The sequence below is a fragment of the Lemur catta genome, chromosome 6 (assembly GCF_020740605.2).
Source record: "Lemur catta isolate mLemCat1 chromosome 6, mLemCat1.pri, whole genome shotgun sequence".
Taxonomy (NCBI): Eukaryota; Metazoa; Chordata; class Mammalia; order Primates; family Lemuridae; genus Lemur; species Lemur catta.
This window is the reverse complement of record NC_059133.1, coordinates 5,705,284-5,719,416: the sequence shown is the minus strand read 5'-3', so window position 1 is coordinate 5,719,416 and position 14,133 is coordinate 5,705,284. Positions and strand designations below refer to the sequence as shown.

The window sequence follows — 14,133 nt, the reverse complement described above, 5'->3', positions numbered from 1 at the left end:
ACTCAGGAAGGAGATGTGACTCACTTAAGAAACCCTCACAGAAGTTTCTTATCTCACAGACACTTGAAAGCTCTGAAGGACAAGGCACCTTAAAGAGAAAGAATCCCAATTTTTCCACCCAAAATATCAGAAAACTAAACTTACAAGCAGCAGAACAGGCTTTCAAAGCACTCTTAAGATGTCTGTACCCTTTAACCCAAGATTTCTATTCCTGGGAAAACTAATAACACAGATGAAAAAATAAAAATGAAACTGTAAACTTCAAATTCATCTACGTTAGCAAAAAAGTGGAAATAACCTAAAATGTCCAGCATAGGGAATGTTTTAATCTCATTACATCAACAGGATAATAAAACCATTTATAATCTTTTTAAAGACAATGCTAAAACATGGAAAATATTTGAGAAAATATTTAAGTGAGTCTGAAGGACAAAATTGTAATAGTGTCAATTACTGAAAAGAAAGCACTGAGCTCAGTGCAGGCTTCAAATCCTCTTCCCTATTTACAACCTGGGTGACCTGGGACTACGCACCTGATCTCACTACCTATAGCTTCCTCATGTTCAAACTAATAACCTCAACGCATCATTGTCAATGTATCTCCTTGTGTCTTCTGAAGTTTGGTACAAGCTGGCAGTCAATAGGTTACTCAGGCTGGGCATGGTGGCTCACGCCTGTAATCCTAGCACTCTGGGAGGCCAAGGCGGGAGGAATTGTTTGAGTTCAGGAGTTCAAGACCAGCCTGAGCAAGAGTGAGACCCTGTCTCTACCAAAAAAATAGAAAGAAATTATCTGGATAACTAAAAATATATAGAAAAAATTAGCCGGGCATGGTGGTGCATGCCTGTAGTCCCAGCTACTCAGGAGGCTGAGGCAGGAGGATTGCTTGAGCCCAGGAGTTTGAGGTTGCTGTGAGCTAGGCTGACGCCATGGCACTCTAGCCTGGGCAACAGAGTGAGACTCTGTCTCAAAAAAAAAAAAAAAAAAAATAGGTACCTCGATCTAAAATACACAAAAACCTCTATGCACGTGGAAGGTAAGCTACAAAGGGAACCCTTTATTCAGAAAACTCTATTTTCTATGTTGCACCCTTGATTTTTAAAAGATCCTAAAGACAAGAAAGCAAAAAGAAGTCATTTGAAACGAAAATGTTGATTATCACAAGCATAAAAATAAATATCTGCTCTTAATATACCTGAGCAAATGCTCTTCATTAGATATCACAATATCAACAAAATGTGAAGATCTTTCACAATTCTACAAAGTATGGTGCTCTATAGAAATGTAATTTCTTCTCCCTCGACTACCTGCTCTTTAATGGCATATGACACCCTTTAGGATGCAGCTGTCAAAGGTAAGGCAACAGCACTCCTAAGCCAGGGCCTCTGGAATCCTCGTCCTGCCTCAAGTGGGACGCGTCAGTGTGTGTGTGTGTGTGTGTGTGTGTGTGTGTGTGTGTGTGTGTGCGCGCCTGCCTGTCGCCCACTGCCTTGGCTACGTGTCAACAGCTTTCTCTTTTCCGCCCTATCTCCCTGCTGCATAAATTACTGCAAACTTTCAGATTACTTTAGCCAAGTTAGTTGCAGACACAGATCTGTCTTAAACCAAAAGACCACATAAGTTCAAGTCCCTGCTCAGGCAGCCCCGCCCCCCAAAAAAAGACCACATAATCTGCCTCATTTCTATGTTTCTGAGAGACAGGGAAGGAAAATTAACTTTTAAAGATTTCTCATCTAAGGGTGAGTGACTCAGAATTTACTTATTCAAGGCAGCAAGATAAAATGAAGTAAGTGTGGGCTTCAGAGTCAGGCTGAGGGTCAATTCTGACGCTGACCTCTGAAGGTCACAATCTCTCTGAGCTTCGATTCACTGGTGTGTAAAGTGGCATGAACACTATCCTGTTGCAAGAATTATATGAGCAGAAACATGAGTCTTCTTGTATGGTCCCTCAGTAAACCCCAGAACACAGGGGCCTGTCCCAGATGGTTAGCCCCCTCACCACTGATTCTGTCCCCACTCATGGCATGTCCTCCTTTGTGGCACACGCCCAGACTCCTTACCTGATGATACATTTGTGGGTGCAGAGATTGCAATTGCTTAATTTAAACATCATTATGTCCAAGCTAAACTGCGAGCAGGCAGGCCAACTCCAGCCAATCAGTCAGCTACAAAACCCACTAATGGTGGGCTTGCAGGACCGTGCAGGGAGCAGAGCCCGCTCTGCGGTTCCTCTGAAGACCACAATTCACAATCTTGGCATACTCAGCTGGCGACAACATAATTTGGTATAATGGAACATAAACACAGTTTAAAATATGAAAATGTTCACAAACTACAGTTTGGCTATCATTTTATAATAATAAAATTTCATTCAATTCAATAGGAAACTTCCAAACACTAGCCACGTTTGATTCTATGCCTTAAAGACCACCCTGCAGGTCCAGGCAGAGGCCCCATAACTAGCCTCCCTGGGGGCTCTGGGCATGGGCTCAGAGGCCCCTGTGGGGTCGAGGCTGGTGGTCTCAGGCAAAGCCAACTGACCTCTCCAGCTCTCCCTCTCTTCTCCCTCTGAATGATAAACGGGGAAGCAAACCATCAAGGCTGTTCTGAAAAGAAAATGAGGGCTATGGAAACTTCTTGGTAAAGTGCAAATGCCTACACAACCAAGTTGCTTTTATATATACTTATTTTAATTATAAAGTCAAGTTATTACTTAAATATTAGTTCTACAAGTAAAAGGGCACTGGTACAATTTGGGAAACAAAGAGAAACTGTAATTCTACAACCTTAACTATAATTAGTGTGTATTATTTTTAACACTATTTCACACATCTGATCAGTGTACATATAGCTTTATCATTTATAATACTTTGTAAGTCCTCCTACTTTTAATCACCCACATATGAGCTATCATCACCGTCACACATGGTCCCGTCCATTCCTGAGTCACTAAGCAGTCACAGCAACATTCCTTCATCGCAGGGTCAGCCTTCCTATAACTCACCACCTTAAACTCAGGCACAGAATCACCAACCCAGAAGGGAGCAAGGCCTCTGCACGGCGGGGCTGCCTTCAAAACCCAGAGAGGATGCGACCATCCTCAGGCCCTCCCCTGACAAAAGGACAGAAGAGACAGAAGCTCAGAGGTGATGAGATGAGAGAAGACAGGCCTTGTAAGTGCCAGCACATGAATGTATTCTGTGTAGGGCCTGAGGCCTCGCCTGTATCCATGACCTGTGACAGAGTCCTTATGACCCTGAGTCACCAAGAAAAGATCCAAACACATTAAATATACTTTGGAGAAAAGAATAACACCTTTTGGAAGGATTTTCAATAGAATTGGACAAAATAAAATCAATTACGGCACTTTAAAGGTATAGTTTGATTAATTAGCAAATTTGCCTAATTAGACATTGGACTTCACGGGAACCAAAGTTACTGAGCAAGAACTATGAGCGCACGTGCTGAGCCCCAGGGCCCATTACCTCACCAGTCCTACCATAATCTCCTGTGAGGAAGGCTGTCAGTACCCTGGTGCAATGGACTGAATACATTCCCAAAAAATTCCATGTTGAAATTCTACCTCTAAATTTGATGGTATTAGGGGGTGGGGCCTTTGGGAGCTAATTAGGTCATGAGGGTGGAGCCCTCATGAATGAGACTAGTGCCCTTATGAAAGAGACCTCAGAGAGCTCTCTTGCCCTCTGTCCGCCACGTGAGGATACAAGGAGAAGCTGGTAGTCTGCAACCTGGAGAAACACCCCCACCAGAACCCAATCACGCTGGCACCCTGCTCTCAGACTTCCAGCCTCCAGAACGGTAAGAAATAAACATCTGCTGTTCACAAGTCACTCAGTCTACAGTACTTTGTCACAGCAGCCCAAATTAAGGCACCTAGTTTTGGAGACATTGAAACATTTGGCCAAGGAAGGCCACAGTCTTCTAAGTGTGGAGCTGGAACCCAAATCCAGGGTTGTCTAACTTCAAAACCATGTTTCTTTCCTTTCTTTCCTTTCCTTTCCTTCCTTCCTCCCTTCGAGGGGCTCTTGCAATGTTGTCCAAACAGGTCTCAAACTCCTGGCCTCCAGCGATCCTCCCGCCTTGGCCTCCTCCCTAGTTGCTGGGATTACAAGTGTGAGCCACCACACTTGGCATCAAAACTATGTTTCTAACCTTCAATATCTTATTACACAATTACCTGTCTTCTGAAGGAAGTGAAAGTTACATGCTAATCTCATAGATCTGTAAGCATAAACCATATGGAAAGAGAAGTAGAACCCAGGCAGCTGCTGCACTACCAACCAAAAATGTAAACTGAAGCAAAGAGACTGAGTCAAGACTGAAGCCATTCCCACCTGGAAACCCCTCTCATTAGAGGGTTGAGCCACTGCTCAACGTCAATGGCAATCCTTGAGTTTCCAGGGACATAAGTGACATTAATGAAAATGAGCCACCTGAATCACCCCTCCCCCATCTGCATCCCTGACTTCTCAACTGACATTTTGCTTTCCAGATCTTCATCTGGTTATGTTTAATACCTAGAAATGGCTCCCCAGTGAACTCCATCCTCCAGAAGGCCCAAACCCCCAAGCTTGGCATACAGGCATGACACAACCTGAAGCCTTTCCTCCTCCCACCCACAGCAGCCCCTCTCATACCACGCCACTTGCACCCCACGTTCCTTTTGACTCTGCAGTTCTGCCCAGAACACTCCTCCCCATCGGCTGCACCTGGAGAGCACCTGTGGCTCTGGGAAACCCTTCCAAAGTCACCTCCCTGAAGGTCAGCTCTCTGCAGTGTCCTGAGTGCAGTCAGACCCACCCTCCCTTGTCCCCCACAACTCTGTACACACTCTCATCTGGTACTGTCACAATGGAATACGAACATTTCTAGGCTTACTTCCTACACTGAGCTGCCCACGCAAAGCAAGAGCCACCTTAGTCTCAGGTGGGCAAAGCTGTGGGCAGAGCTGGGGCACGACATACACAGCGTCCAGAACACCCCTTTCGACCCACCTCGCCATGGCCCTTCACCCACAATGCTCCCTCCACATGAGCAGTAGAAATATCCTCCACATGTTCTCAGCCCTGGGAGTGACATGAAAATAAAAAGCAGGAACTTCCACATGGAAGCTTAAAGGAGTCAGTTCCCCAGCTCACTGCTGACAACTCTGCCACTCCAATATTTATACCACATATAACCTGACAGAACAGGTGGATTCCTCCACACATGCCCCACATTTGAGTGATACCTACTAAGTGCAGCACTATCAACTTCCACGTCTGAGCATTCAAAACATTTTTTTTTTTTTGAGACAGAGTCTTGCTCTGTCACCTCGACTAGAGTGGCATCATCATAGCTCACTGCAACCTCAAACTCCTGGGCTCAAGCGATCCTCCTGCCTCAGCCTCCCCAGTAGCTGGGACTACAGGCATGTGCCAGCACATGGCTAATTTTTTTTTTCTATTTTTAGTAGAGATGGGGTCTTGCTCTTGCTCAGACTGGTCTCAAACTCCTGGCCTCAAACAATCCTCCTGCTTTGGCCTCCCAGAGTGCTAAGATTACAGGCATGAGCCATTGCACCCAGCCTCAAAACATCTTTATTTTGATTTTAATCAGAAACTATCCAACATCTGTAAGGCTTTAAAAGTTTAGAGTTCTTTTACACACATGAGCTCTTTATATAGCTGAGACTCTGTACTGTTAATAAGCTGAAAAAAATCAGTTCACAAAACGTTAGGAATCTAGCCAGAAGGCCACAAGAAGCCACTGTTGGACAGTCCTGGTCACTGGCACATCCACACCCAACTTTCAAACCCACCCAGTGGCTCTGGGCCCAGGGAGAGGCCTCCCAGGCTGCAGGGACCATCTCATCTGTGAGGACATATTTGGATGGGACAAGTCAGACATTTGGAATTTTCACTTAACATTTATTTCACTACTCTCTCAAGCACTAAGCAACTGAGAAGTAATTTCAATGTATGCTTTAATCAATAAACATTAAATTAGTCTGTTCAAAATGCTCAAGTCCTACGATTTGTCCCTATAAAAAATCTGACAAGAAAAAATAACAAAACAAGTAACCTTTTCACAAATCAGACAGAAAGGTGTTTAGTGATCCAAATTCAGACAGAAAAACAGTCCTTTCAGCAGATGAACAAATAGTTTCCTCTGCAAGTGACACATTCTGGGATATTTACACTGCCAAACCTAACTCATAACGACAACCACCAAGGAAGCAAAACCTAATGGAAAAGCCCCAAGTTGGCAACCAGGAGCCCCAGCTCCAGGACAGGACTCTGGCTGTGTGATCCTATCAAAGTGGTGGCCGAGCCTGGCACCCCTTTCTTCATCACAAAAAACAGGTGGCTTCATCTGTTGCCACTCAGAAATGTTATAAGGACAAAAAATTGAGAGGTGAAAGTGCTTTGGAATGTGTGTCTTCTATAAATACAAGTCACCATTATTATTAGCTCAAAGATGACCGGGAAAACAGGATTACAGAATATCAGAGGCAAGAGGGAGCTTAGAGATGGAATGATCCAGTTCTTAATCTGGCTCCAGGCCCCTAAAGCTGTCCACATGTGTGCTTTCTGAGAAGGGGTCACAGTTGTTATCAGATTCTCAAAAGGTTAAGAAGCCCTAAACCTTTCATTTTACAAATGTGAAAACTGAGACCCTAAGATCTGTATTGACTGTCCCAGACCTCAGAGTTAGTTAGGGAAAGGCTGGACAAGAGCCCAAGCCTCCTAGTCTCCATCCACACTCCTCCTGCTCTGCCATCCCATATCCTGGGAAGGAAAAGAAAAAAAATCACATAAATTTTATTTTTGACACAGAGTCTGGCTCTGTTGTCCAGGCTAGAGTGCCGTGGCATCAGCCTAGCTCACAGCAACCTCAAACTCCTGGGCTTAAGCGATCTTTCTGCCTCAGCCTCCCAAGTAGCTGGGACTACAGGCATGTGCCACTATGCCCAGCTAATTTTTTCTATATATTTTTTTAGTTGTCCAGATAATTTCTTTCTATTTTTAATAGAGACAGGGTCTCACTCTTGCTCAGGCTGGTCTCGAACTCCTGACCTTGAACGTTCCTCCTGCCTTGGCCTCCCAGAGTGTTAGGATTATAGGCGCTCATGCCCGGCCAAAATCACATAAATTTTATATAGCCACAGAATGTTACATAAGCCACTACACAGGCAGTTTCTAAAGTTACAGCAAGTTTTTATCCTTATTTATCCTTTTTAAGACTTCTTGCTGAGGTCTTTGATAGTGAAGATGCCATTTTAATCATTTTTATATTCTCATCTCTATCTAATTCAGTGCCTGGAGTGGAGAAACATATATATGATTCTCGGCCGCAAGGTAGCTGACACCTGCAATCCCAGCACTTTGGGAGGCTGAGGCAGGAGGATCACTTGAGGCCAGGAGTTCAAGACCAGCCTGTGCAACACAGCAAAACCTCATCTCTACAAAGAGTAGAAAAATTAGCTGGGTATGGTACACACTTGTAGTCCCAGCTACACAGGAACCTGAGGCAGGATGATTGCTTGAGCCCAGGAGTTTGAGGTTGCAGTGAGCGATGATGATGCCACTGCACTCTAGCTGGGATGACAGAGTGAGACTCTGTCTCAAAAAAAAAAAAAACAAAATAGGCCAGGCGCGGTGGCTCACGCCTGTAATCCTAGCAATCTGGGAGGCCAAGGCAGGCAGATCATTTGAGCTCAGGAGTTCGAGACCAGCCTGAGCAAGAGCGAGACCCCCGTCTCTACTAAAAAAATAGAAAAAAATTAGCTGGACAACTAAAAATATATAGAAAAAAATTACCCAGGCATGGTGGCACATGCCTGTAGTCCCAGCTATTCGGAAGGCTGAGGCAGGAGGATTGCTTGAGCCCAGAAGTTTGAGGTTGCTATGAGCTAGGCTGATGCCATGGCACTCTAGCCCAGGCAACAGAGTGAGACTGTGTCTCAAAAAATAAAAATAAAAATAAAAATGAAATAAAAAAGGCTTTATTCTAATACGCAACAAAATAATACATGATGCTTTGTTAGTTTTAAGCAAACAGATAAAGGTGCAATAATGGGAATAAATGGAAGTCAATACATAATTTAAGAAGTGAGTTTTTTGGTTTTATTTGTGTTTTTAATCAAAATATCAAAACATCTGCTCTCAGATAGCTGCTGCCCCTCAAGTAGTTACCCTTGGAACTATGTAGATGCCAAAAATGTTGCACTGTGCAGAATACTTTCAGAATTTTTCTTTTAAGACTATCTCCATGGCCAGGCACAGTGGCTTATGTCTGTAATCCTAGCTCTCTGGGAGGCTGAGGTGAGAGGATAGCTGGAGCTCAGGGGTTTGACACAAGCCTGAGCACAGTGAGACCCCATCTCTATAAAAGAGAGAGAAAAAAAAAACAAGTACACAAAATGACAAAACCCAGCTGGGCATTGTGGCATGCGCCTGTAGTCCCAGGTACCAGGGAGACTGAGGCAGAGGATCACTTACAGCCCAGGAGTTGGAGCTTACAGTAAGATACAATGACATCACTGCACTCTACCAAGGACACCGAGTCACACTCTGTCTCAACCACAAAAAAAAAAAAAAAAAAAAAGGACTATCTCCAGTCAGCAGACAGAGCACAATCATCTGAATACTAAAAATCTGAAGAAATCTCCGCACAGTCATCCCAGGGACGACCACTGGGACCCATCAGGAGTCGAGTTGCAGGCAGACATGCAGATAGACATGCTTTCAGGTATGTGAAGGATCGCTGCCGTGGCCATGGAGACAGGACTGTATCTGTGGAATGCAAACTGACTTCGTAACTGAGGCATTGCTGTCTGCCTTCAGGTATGCAGCTACAGTTCAAACAATCTAATTGGAAAAAAACTGAGCCAGCACTATCGCTCACATGAACATGGTCATTACCCACATTAAGTAGCCTCCACGAAGCTGCCATCACAATCTGATGGCAGATAAGGCAGGTCCAAGTCAGCTCGGAGGTACAGGTGAGGGTGGCCAGAGAGCACTTAGTAAATGCTACTGTGATCTCTAAACACAAGGTGCCATTACTATTATTAAAGAAACTTGCGATCTTTTTGATATTCTATAACATCCAGGAACCATCAACTGATGACCCCTTCAGAAACAGGAAGCCTGAACATCATGCCCTTAACTCAGTCAGCATGGACGGTCAAGGGATGAGATGAAGCAAAAAGTTAAGGACAGATGCCTTTCTGCTCCCTTCCCAGAAATGCCTGGCCATCAGAGATGCAGACCAGGTGCCCAGGAGTGGGGAAAGCCAATTTTATCTCCTGAAGCAGGCTACATTGGAAACCCAGATATTGTTTTTCACATATGCATGCTTTCAGATTATTTAAATATTATGACCTCTTATACATTTGAAACTAAAAGTAGCAAAGTTCCAGTTCCCAAAACAGTATGAGCTAGGGATTCCATTTCCATTCAAACGTGTTGTTATTCTTCTCCAAAAAAGTGAACAAAGAGTGCAGACCTAATCACTCATCTGCTCTTCTGTGTTATGTTACTTTCCCAAGTAATAAATATCATCAGCCTAACGGCCAGTTTCTTTAAAGCTTCAAGACTATTATCAAGAGAAAAACACACCACAGAAAAGTGTTTAATGTAGTGGCCTCACATCTCAACTAGCACAACCTCACCAAGGAGACTGCCTAACTCCAGAATTAAGTTGAAATGCACACAGATGAAAGTTTTCCAGCTGAATCAAGAGAAATCCAAGTCGCCCTGGCACACATTCAATGCCTCTATGAGGAGGCTGCACGCAGGCAGACTCATGAATCAAGTGCAATAAGAACATTTTGGGCAAGAACAGGAGGGCTGGCATTCAACTGCCCACATGGTTGGTCCCCTTGCCCTGGGCTCCAACTGGCAATCCTAGGGGGGGCTAAAACAGAACTTCAGCACATTGGAATAACTACAGAGGGAGGCACTGAAGAGGAGGAAAAGAAGGTGTGAGCTCACTGTCTGCAGCTCAAGTTTAAATTCTTTGAGCTGGTCTCTTGATTTTCATCGGGACAGCCAGGGAGTGTTTGGTAAACAGGTAATGAGTAGCCCAGGAGACTCTGAGTAGCTTACCCTCCTTAACCACGAAAACACGGGGCAGCTGGAGTAAAGGAGAAAAGAAGAGACCCAGGAATGGTGCACACACCCCACCCAAAGGCCACCTTCCCTCAGGCACCCAACCGGACAGTGGAATCCCCAGGGCGTGTCTACCCCAAAGGCTGTGGCTGTGTGGGCCCAAGGAGACAGCACAGCTTGCTCCCCTGACCAACTCCTTCCGAAAAGAAAATCGACCTTCTCTGATGGTGAATCAATGAAACTCAGCTGCGGAAATCACTACCTCTCCAACGGAGGACCTCTCAGGATGTCCTGCCAGGCTCAGAAGCTCCAGAGGAGGAGGAGGGAGGGAGTTCACATTTCCGATTCAGTGAGTCTGGGGAAACTCCAAGGGTCAAAAGGGCGGACACCCTCAGCCTCGCCTGCCTGGGCCCCAGCCTTAGGACCTGCTTTGCTTCCCCAACCTCCCCAGACACCCACATTGAGCCAGGACAGGGAGGGTGGGAAGGAAGGAAATGGAGGACGGTCGTCAAAGCGCCCCAAAGGGCGCATCCGCAAGTGTCCCGCCTGCTCTCGCGCGCTCCTCCACGCCACCCTGGCTCGCCCTGCTCTCTAACTGGCGCTTCCCCGCCACACCGCTGCTCCGGCGCGGCTCCGCGCCACCCCTCGCTCACCGCGTGTCCCCCGTGAGCCTCTGCACCCCTTGGCTTCCCAGCTTTCTCTCAAATCGCGCCCCTCGGTGCCTCCTGAGCTCGCCCATCTCCCCCTCCTGCAGCTGCCTACAGACGCCCTCATTGCAGCCCGTTAGCCCCCGTGGCCCCGCCGCCGTACTTCTCTCCAGCGGCCCCGCCTCGGAAAGCTCACCAGCTCCCACCCCTTCCCCCAGCCTAGCCCACTCGCCCCCTGGCCGCCCCCAGGATGCCTTCTCCGTACGCCCCCTCCCACGGAGACAGGAAGTTCCGCGCCCGCGCGGCCCGACACACTTCCCTGCGGCCGCGGAGCTCCGAGCGGGCCCGACGCGGCAGCCCTGACAGGGAGCTGGACCCGCCGCCACGAGCGCCCCCGGGTCCCGCCCGCGGCGCCCCAACCGTCGCGGCGCGCCCCTCACCTCGGCCGCCACTCGCCTCCGGACTCGCCGCAGACCCTGCTCCGGCAGCGACAGCGTCTGCAGCGCCGGCCCCGGCTCCCGCCCTCGCTCCGGCCGCGCTGCCCAGCCCTGCCCAGACCCGCAGCGGCCGCTTCTGCCGCCAGTCGCGACCGCCCCGCCCCCGCCTCGCCCGCTGTGCTCGTCCCATTGGCTACCGGACGCCGAGCCCCGCCCCATAGCCCCTTTGGCGCCCTAGATTGGGCCAGGAGAGCGAGGAGGCGGCACGCCCCCTAGTGCGCACAAGGGAACTCCCCTGGGCGCACATTGGTGGCCTCTCCTGTCAATCCGAGGGGAGTACCTATTTAATGAGCTGAAAGGGCGGCGGGGGTCACTTTCAGAGAGTCGCTCCGAGGCTGTGGTCTGTGGGACTTGCTCACCCCGCCAGAGTTTTGCAGCTTTGCTGGCTCCCAGGAGCGCAGGGCGTGGCAGGGCAACACTTCACCCGACTGAGAGTTCCGGGAAGGTAGTCTTTCAGAAAGTTTCCTCTCCCAGGGGACTCAGAGAGACATCAGGAGACTAATGTCATCAGGGTTTCCTCAGACTTGTGCCATTAGAGTGTATTCCACTGGAGCCATCTGTTTTAAACAGGGCAGGGGGGAAAACAAAAACAAAAACAGGGCAGGGGTATGTAGCTGCCAGAGAGTGTATATGGATGGCAAGACGCCAGGCAGCGTACACACATTCTAATTCTCACAATAACCTTGCTTGATAAGGCATTGGCCCCATCCTGCAGAGGGAAATAATCAGTAAAAACGGCTAACATTTACTGAGCACTATCTCAAGCACTTTCTAAGTGTGGCTTCCTGTAATCTGTGTGGAAAGGGTGGTAAGAGTACACTCAAGTGAGAATTTAAGAAACTGACACCAGGTAACTTGCTGGTAGTGATTTGGAGTAAAGAGAGCCAGAAGTGGAGCTGGGATAGGAAATCCAGGTCAACTCCACCCTAGGACCCTGCTCGTCCCACCTCACCTCCTTGAGAATAATGAGGACTGTGTAGCAATCTGGAAAAATGCTTAAACTAAAACGTTAAAAGCAAAAGCCTGATACGAAATGATAGGAATTCTAGAATTGCTACTATATATGGATAGGGACAGGAAAAGTCCACAAAGAAATATAGTGGTTGTTCACTTTCTAGACTGCTTGCTCCGTTGCATGCATTGTCCTTATGATAATAATTGAGAAAGAAAAGAACCAACATATGGTGCCAGGCCAAGCCACTTCCAACTAGTCCCTGCCCATTCTCAGGACTCAAGACACCCCTGGAGCAAGTGTGTGGAACCAGCCATCAGCTGGGACTCCCAGCTCTATCAGACCTGGGTAAGTTGAGTTTTCACCACAATTCCATGCCCTGTGAAAACCCAGAGCCTCTCTCAGGGTTTCTGAACAAGTGTCTGCCATCTGGCCTCCTGCTGTCCCCTGCACTGCATACTCACTGGCCTCACCACCATTCCCTTTAACAATTGCACATGAGCACAAGTCCCACTTCACACCAAGCACTGGTGAGTCTCACAGGGGTTCCTGGAGACTGGAAGCCACAGGGAGGTGTCAAGCCTGGCACTGCCCAGCAGTGAGACAGGACGTCTCATGAGCCCTTTTGGCCTCCTAGCCCCAGGGGCCACTACCTGGTCACATGGGTTATACAGCACTCTGGCCACTTCACACGCCATTGGCTCCCTTCATTCTCCCTTCTTTTCTCTCCCTCTCCTTCTCAAGACAAACACAAAACTCCTCTCATTGTCTCATGCCAGCAGTCTGACATCATTGCCTGAACTCTCTGGATCCTGACACCTCCTGTGCTGGCAGCTCATTGGGGGATTTTTCCAAAGAAACCTCCCCTTTGCCAGCTGTGAACAACCCAACTTTGCTCCCCACAAACACTTCACAACATTGCACCCAGCCCCCTTCTTCAATCGTATTCCAATGGCCTGGAGCCCAGTCTGGCCTCTGCCTCTTTCCAGCCAAGGGGCCTTGGGCAAGTCACCGTGGTTCTCTGCTCTTCTGTGTCCCCTTTGTGACATGCGGGTGGGGACAGAGCAACTGGGTTGTGATGAAGAGTCAAAGCGTGAAAAAGAGTTCCGGGTACGTGGCTGTGAGTGCTCAGTGTCTGTGCAGCGTGTGTGTCATGCTTCGTCAACTGCACTTTTGTTCCTTTCTTCCCACAAATGTGCCCATTGCCACAGCGCCATCTGGGACCGAGGCTGACCGGGTTAGTCCTTTATTAACCACTTCCCGCTAAGAAGCCTGGATAAACAGATGGTCCAGGTTAAAACATACTTTCACAGAGAACAAAACATTCTCCAAAAATAAACAAAGAAAGAAATCCAGGTATAGCTGTATTGCCAACAATAATCTTTCCTGTACAGTGATATATGTGTTTCTTTCAAGAAAAAAATCATAATCTATTACAGACATTCACTCAATAATCAATTCCAATATTTAGAATGTGCTGGGTAGGGGAAGGGGTTCAGGGGGGTGGACCTAGACCTGGGAAGATCTGGCAAGGACATAGGGTCTAGAATAGAAGTGGGGGCGGGGGGCAAATGGTATTGAAGACAGCAATGTTTAACTGGGCCAAAATGGATGGAGGGTGACAGAGAGTAAAGGCCCAGAGGCAAGAAATCCTGCTCTCCAGGGACAGAGGAAGGTTCTGTTGGCCTGAGCATTGCAGCCAAGAGAAGCAAGAGGAAATAAAGTGGGGACAGCAACTGAACGGCGAGGGGCTGTGTGACCCTGGCAAGTTACTTCACTACTATTGCCTTCAGTTTTCTCAATTGTAAAATGGGCATAATCACAGAACCTAGTGCTTAGGGAAACAGGATTTGTGAGTTCACGTCTGGGAGAAAGCCTAGGAGGGGGCCTGGCACAGCTGGTGGTAGTGGAGTGTGTTC

General features: G+C 47.6%; 1 protein-coding gene across 3 annotated transcripts in view; it reads right to left on the bottom strand.

Annotated features, from left to right (window-relative positions):
* Positions 1-14,133, bottom strand: part of PACSIN2 (protein kinase C and casein kinase substrate in neurons 2) — a 141,961-nt gene that overhangs the window by 114,866 nt on the left and 12,962 nt on the right. Inside the window, exon 1 of one of the 3 annotated variants that reach the window (XM_045554741.1) lies at positions 11,206-11,344. The exons of 1 other annotated variant lie outside the window; for it this stretch is intronic. The gene's annotated coding sequence lies outside the window, so the exon portion shown is untranslated. Of the gene's footprint in view, positions 1-11,205; positions 11,345-14,133 lie in introns of those variants that run through there. One more of the 3 variants, XM_045554735.1, reaches the window with a different exon arrangement.